This window comes from Ochotona princeps, chromosome 9 (genome assembly GCF_030435755.1).
Source record: "Ochotona princeps isolate mOchPri1 chromosome 9, mOchPri1.hap1, whole genome shotgun sequence".
NCBI classification, from domain to species: Eukaryota; Metazoa; Chordata; class Mammalia; order Lagomorpha; family Ochotonidae; genus Ochotona; species Ochotona princeps.
This window is the reverse complement of record NC_080840.1, coordinates 15767792-15774281: the sequence shown is the minus strand read 5'-3', so window position 1 is coordinate 15774281 and position 6490 is coordinate 15767792. Positions and strand designations below refer to the sequence as shown.

The window sequence follows — 6490 nt, the reverse complement described above, 5'->3', positions numbered from 1 at the left end:
GTGTAGTAGATTCTGATATTGACATTTTATCATTTAGCTGCATTGCAAATATATCCTAATTTATGTCTTATTCTCCCACTTTTATTAAGTTTTATTATGGTTAAAACTCCAGATTTTAATGTATGTCTATAAAAATTAAATTGGACAGTTGTTTAAGAAATAATTTTCTACACCAATAGAGTAGAGATAATTTCCCACACTTTGTCCTAAAGGCTTTACAGCATTGCTTTTTTTTTTTTCCTTTTGGCAACAAGTCCTGCTAAAACTGATTTTCTTTGCATGTCATCCTTGCACAGGGGCTATGTTAATCGTCCTGTATCACTCCAAATTTAGTATATGTGCTGCTAAAGCAACACAAAATGTATTTTTAAAAATTGTGTAAAGCAGGTGCTCAATATCCTTTTTAGCCATATGTACTTACAATTGCTCTAGTACACTTCCTGAGAAACCTGCCTTTCCCATGCTTCTACCATTTCATCTCTGCTGGATTTTCAGTGGTCGCACTTGTAAGAATCTGCTTCAAAATTGTATGTTCTATCAGATTTTTCTATTGGCAATTCCTAGTGCCGATAACATGCAAACTCTATATGTGTGTCAATATTCTCCAGAGAATTAAGAGATATATAGAAAGTGAGAGGTTGAGAGAGAGAGAGCAGCTTTTAGTATTTGTGGCAGAAAGCAAGTTTAAGCTCTACATATCGGGTTAGAGAAAGAAGATCTGATACTTCAGTCTCAAGTCTGGGGACAGGATTTCCTTTTCTTTGAGGGTTCTTTATTCTTACTCCTTGAACCTTCACATGGTGTGAGATTCACACAAACTACTGGGGATATGATGCTTTACTCAACATCTATTACTCATATTTTTAGAAGAACCTAAGTGGCTATATTTTGACTAGAGTTTTACTCATTGTCTGGGAACAATAGCTGCCCCAGCTACACACAAAATTAATCTTTGTAAAACGATAGGAACATTCTAGTTCTTCAAGAATATTGACGGCTCATACCTACCTGCAGCTTATTAATTCCTTAAAATATTTAGAAAAATTCTTTGATAGATGTTGTCCTAAGCTCAATTCGGGTTACTGGTTATGGGGTGGGCAAAAGGAGAGTAACACAGCAGTCGAATGTGTCATCAGAGTATTTAGCCCAGTCAGCTGAGACTGGGGGAAAAAAAATCCAGTTTGAATTTGACTGATTTTCTAGAAAGTTACATTTAGAAAACATCTTAAAACTGAGATGTGATTGTTGTGCTAAAACTTATTGCTAAACTAGTCTATCATTGAAAAGTAGATACAACTCTGTGTAGTCAGTGAGTGTTTTAGTGCCTGAGTGAGGCTGTATCATTTCGTTGGAACTGGTTTCACAGAAAGTAGAAAGTCCACATTTTTAAGGACTTTTAACTGGAAAAAATCACAGTGCAGCAATGCAGGAGAGAGTTACATCATCCTAGGAAAATTATTTTTATTTGTTTAGATGGAAGAAATTACTATATATTTTTTCTTTTTAGCAGTCAGTCTCTGCTATTTCATGATGAAAGAATTGTTAAAAACCTGTTTCTGAGAGGCTGGCATTGTGGCACAGCATTTTAAGCCACAGTCTGTGGTGGTTTTGGCTCATATTATCTTTCCCATCAAGTTCCCTTCTAATGCCATTGGGAATGAAGTGGAAGATGGCCTACTACTTGGGTCCCTGCATCCACTTGGGAGACCTGCAAGTAGTTCCTGGCTCCTGGCTTCAACCTAGCACAGTCGCAGCTGCTGTAGCCACTGGGACAGTGAAACAGTGAATGGAAGATTCTCTCTCTCTGGTTCTTATTTCTCTTTCTCTAACTCTGCCTTTCGAATCAAATGATAAAATTGCAAAACAAAATATCTAAGTATTCCTACAGCTCCTCCGTCTTTCTCATGAACTAGACTCTCTTATAAAGGGATTGTACAAAGAGCTTTCTTTGTATTCTATTTTCTGCAATCACACTGTGAACTCCCTGTAGTTGGGATTAGCATTCAGTTTTCTGTTTTGCTTGCTTGGTGGTCTGTAACCAACTTTGTATTGATTGATTGGCACCATAAGTGTTAGTGACTCTAGGATGCTCAATGATTTACTGGCTCCCCAGGGATTTGGAAAGCTGAAGCTTGGTGAGCTGTTGCCTTTTTAAAAAGCACAAAGGGATGAGCTCTTGCACGCGGGATTTTAGAAATCTGTAACAAGGGATTAGGTGATTGGGACAGGATTATTTTCCAGTCTTTAACCACATGTTCTGCTTCAAAAAGCAGCCTTCCTGCCTTTGATGCAAACAACTGCTAAGCTCTTCATGTGATGCCTCAAATGGTAAAATTTAGTTTCACATTCCGTGAACATAAATAGGCAAATGTAATGATTCCTTTAAGAAACGGAGTCTCCCTGAGAGTCTGTTTTCAAAAACGCTTTAAAAAGCCTTTTTCATTTATTTTCATTTTATTGGGGAGAGACGGACTTTCTATCTTTGGGTTCATCCCTCAAATACCCACAAAAATTGAGGCTGGCCCAGATGGAAGACAGGAGCTCAAGTGGGTCTCTCCCTCAGGTGTCAGAGATCCAAGAACTTCAGCCTGGAAATGGCCTTCCAGAACACGCACCCGCAGGCCACTAAAAAAAGAGAGTGGAGCTGTGATCCAACCTAGACGTTCCCATACGGGATGTGAGTGTTCCAAGTGGGGTCTTCATCTCTGCCAAATATATGTCCCTTGTCGTGCTTTATTGATTAGCACAGCCCACTCCCTGACTTGGTCAGGAATTGCTTTGACTTACCTGTGCTCACAGAGGAGGTCTTCATGATTGCGCACCTCTCTCTCCTCCCTGCCTTCCAACAGAAATTCTCTACGTTGTTTTAAGATTGACGCGCTCAATCTAGAAATGATTTAAATAAGAGCACTTTCTTTTGAGTCTCTTTTCTTTCTCATCTACACCTCACTTGTAGGAAAAGGATCATCTTTAAATAGCTTTTGCAACTTGCTAGAGAACAAAATAAGATTGGTAAGAAACAAAGGCCAACTTTTTAAATTTTTGAAGATCTGTTTATTTTTATTAAAAAGACAGATTTATAGAGAGAAGAGAAACAGTGTGAAAAATCTTCTGTCAAAATGGTTCACTCCCCAGATGGCTGCAATGGTTGGAGCAGAAGGTCAGTAGCCGGGAGCCAGGAGCCTTTTCTGGGTCTTGTACAAAGGTGCGGGTCCCAAGGGCTTAGGCCATTCTCTGCTGCATCCCCAGGCCACAAGTAGAGGGATGCATTGGAAAGGAAGCAGCTGGGTCAGGAACTGGTGCCCATATGGGGTGCCAGTCATTACAAGCAAAGGATGAGCCTGATAAGCTACTGCACTGATACTCAAATTTATTAACTAAAGAGAAATGTATGCATTTATTTTCAGGTCTGAACATGAAATAGCATTTCCCAGGCAATTATGCTGTTAGAAAAACGAGCCGTATACTGTGAAATATCTCAATCATTATCCATTTCAAGACTTACATAATAAATAATACTTATAAAATTTACGTTATTTATTTGAAAGTTAGAGTGACAGAGGGAGGGAAAGGGGAAAAGGAGAGTAAGATAGAGACAAAGGAGACTGAGATGAGGAATGGAGAAGAGGGGATGAGAGAGGAAGGGAGATGAGAGAGGAAGGGAGATAAGAGAGGAGAGAGCAGAGGAGAGGGGTGAGAGAAAGGAGAGAGGAGGAGAGGCGAATCAGTGATTAATCTACTGGTTTATTCTTCAAATGCACTCCACATCCAGGCCAGCCTTGGCAGAAGCCAAGCACTAGGAGCTCCATTCAGATCTTCCACATTGACAGTGCAAAACCAACACTTGGGTCATCACATTGTGCCTTTCAGACACACAAGCACAAAGTTGGATGAGAAGTAGCTGATTGGGGACTCCAACCAGTCACTCAGATATGGGAAGTAAGCATCCTAGGTGGAGGTTTAAACTGGTTCCCCACAACACCAGCTTCCAGTTAGTGTGTTTTGAGGTTCCGGTTTATAGGTTTGTGGATGAATGAATACTTACCTGCCCTCCTTTTTCTCACTGTAATTGTTTGGATGGAGGCACTAAGGCCTGCTCCTGTAATCTACACTAATAATTGTTAACTGACATTGCCTTTCCTAATCCGGTGGCACTCACAGTTCTACTGGCATATATTTCAAAAGAATTTTTGGAAAAGCTCATTTTTTTTCCTCACAAATTTCTGAATTGACAGCTAAATATTTTACCTTTGGTTGCATAGTTGTGAAACATATAACACTAAGCATCATGTAATACTGACACACAAATTGTGACATCATTTTGAAAAACATCTAATAGAACCTAATCTTTCAAATGGCTTAATATGTTAAACGTTTAAAACGTAGCAGCTATCTCGAGGCATAATCCACATATTATATGAACACATTAAACCTTACATAGCATCATGGGTTTTCGTGTGTTCCCCAGATTGGGTAACATCTATCACAATCTAAATTTAGACTTGTTTGTCATATCTTGAAGAAATCCTGTACCCAGCAGCAGTGCCTTTGTCTGCCCTCAGGCTCTCCCCCATCCCTTCAGTCCTAGGAAACCACACATTTCCCTTATAGACTTCCCACTTCTCGTCATTTCATATCATTTGTGTCACAACATGTGGTCTTTGTGGCTGGTTTCCTTACTTTAGGACAATGCTTTCCTAATTCATCGATGGAAACAACACAGATTGGTTCTGCCAAAAATTTCATTTTATACCTATTCTCACCTTTTATTTTATTTATTTATTTTATTTTGGTTCATCAACTGACAGACACATGGGTTATTTTAATTTTTAAACTATTGCAAATAACATTGTGGTAAATATTCATATCAAAATTTTTGAAGATTTATTTCAAAAACAGATATATATATATATATATATATATATAGAGAGAGAGAGAGAGAGAGAGAGAGAGAGACAGAGAGAGAGAGAGAGAGAGAGAATGAGTCAAATGGTAGCAGTCACTAGGATGTGGAAAAGATGAAAGTCAGGAAACAAAAGCTTCTTCCGGATTTCTGTCTTGGATGCAGCTGCCCAAACACTTGAGCCATCTGCCATTGCTTTCTTGGTGCTTTTGCAAGGAACTAGATCAGAAGTGGAGCAGCCATGATGCAAACTAAAGGAGTTGTAGGCAGAGGAAACACCAGCCCCTGACCCCAGTGCCCACACACATGCATCAGTTGTTATGTGGAAGTGTTTTCATTCCCCTTGGGTACATACCTGAGCCTGAAATTGGACTGTATGGCAGCTCCATGTTTAATCTTTTGAGGAAGCTTTTTAAAAAGACTCTCTCTCTCTTCCTTCCTTCCTCTCTTTTTCTCCTTTTCCTCCTCATCTTCCTCCTCCCTTTTCTTCTTCTTCTCCTTCTTCTTCTTCTTCTTCTTCTTCTTCTTCTTCTTCTCCTCCTCCTTCTCCTTTAAGGAGATATTTCATTTTCTGTTTCTCTTAGCAAGGTCTGAGGATTATAATTTCTCCACATTCTCTCTGAATTTATTTATTTATTTACAAAAATGATTTATTTAGTTATCTGAAAGACATAGTTAACAAAGAAGGAGTGAGAAAGAGATAAAGAGGAGAAAGAGGTAAAACTTCCATCCACTGATCGATTTCCAAAGTGCCTGGGCCTGGAGTTCAGTCCACCAAGTAGTTGGATCCTCATCTGCTGCATTCCCAGGTGCACCAGCAGGAACTCTATTGGAAGTGGAGCACCTGGGACTTGAACAGGTGTCCATCTAGAATGCTGGCACTGCAGATCATGGCTTGATGTGCACCACAGCCCCTTGTCTTTTCGATTGGATGTATTCCAATAGATGGTAAACAGTAGTACCTCATAGGGTTTGGTTTTGTATTTCTGAAAAGACAAATATTGTGGAGCACTTCTGTTCATGTGCTTATTGCCTATTTGATTTTGGGCTTGGGGGAATATCTATTCAGCTATTTTTCATTAAAATAAATGACTTGTGATTTGATTGCTAAGGAATAAGAATTATCTATGTATTATAGCTACACACTCCTTCTCAGACACACAGTTTGTCAGTATTTTCTCCCAATCTTCTTGTTTCTCACAATCTCTTTTACATTGGGATAAGATAATGTGTATTATAAAATGGTTAAATCCTGGTTAGTCAAAAATTTATATATTTTTTTGTCACTGTTACCAAAGGCATTGATGGTAAAAAAAAAAAAAACAAAGAAAATGAAAAGCAAGCCATTACCAAGTCCAAGGTCACAAGAACAGACCCCAATGTTATCTTTTCAAAGCTTTATAGTTTTAGCTCGTATATTTTAAAATAGGATCCAGGTTAACTTTTTGTGTGGATAAGATGGAAGTCCTGATGAGCATTTCACACAGGATATCCTGTTGTCTACCATACTTAGTGGAAACATCATCTCTTATCATTGAATGATCTCAGGACCATTGACCAGGTCCACCAATCAAAACATAAATTACT

General features: G+C 38.8%; 1 non-coding gene across 1 annotated transcript; it reads right to left on the bottom strand.

Annotated features, from left to right (window-relative positions):
• Positions 1–251: 251 nt before the first annotated feature.
• On the bottom strand, positions 252–356 carry LOC118757550 (U6 spliceosomal RNA). The gene has a single exon (XR_004995256.2). It is a non-coding gene; the product is annotated as a U6 spliceosomal RNA (small nuclear RNA).
• Positions 357–6490: the final 6134 nt, after the last annotated feature.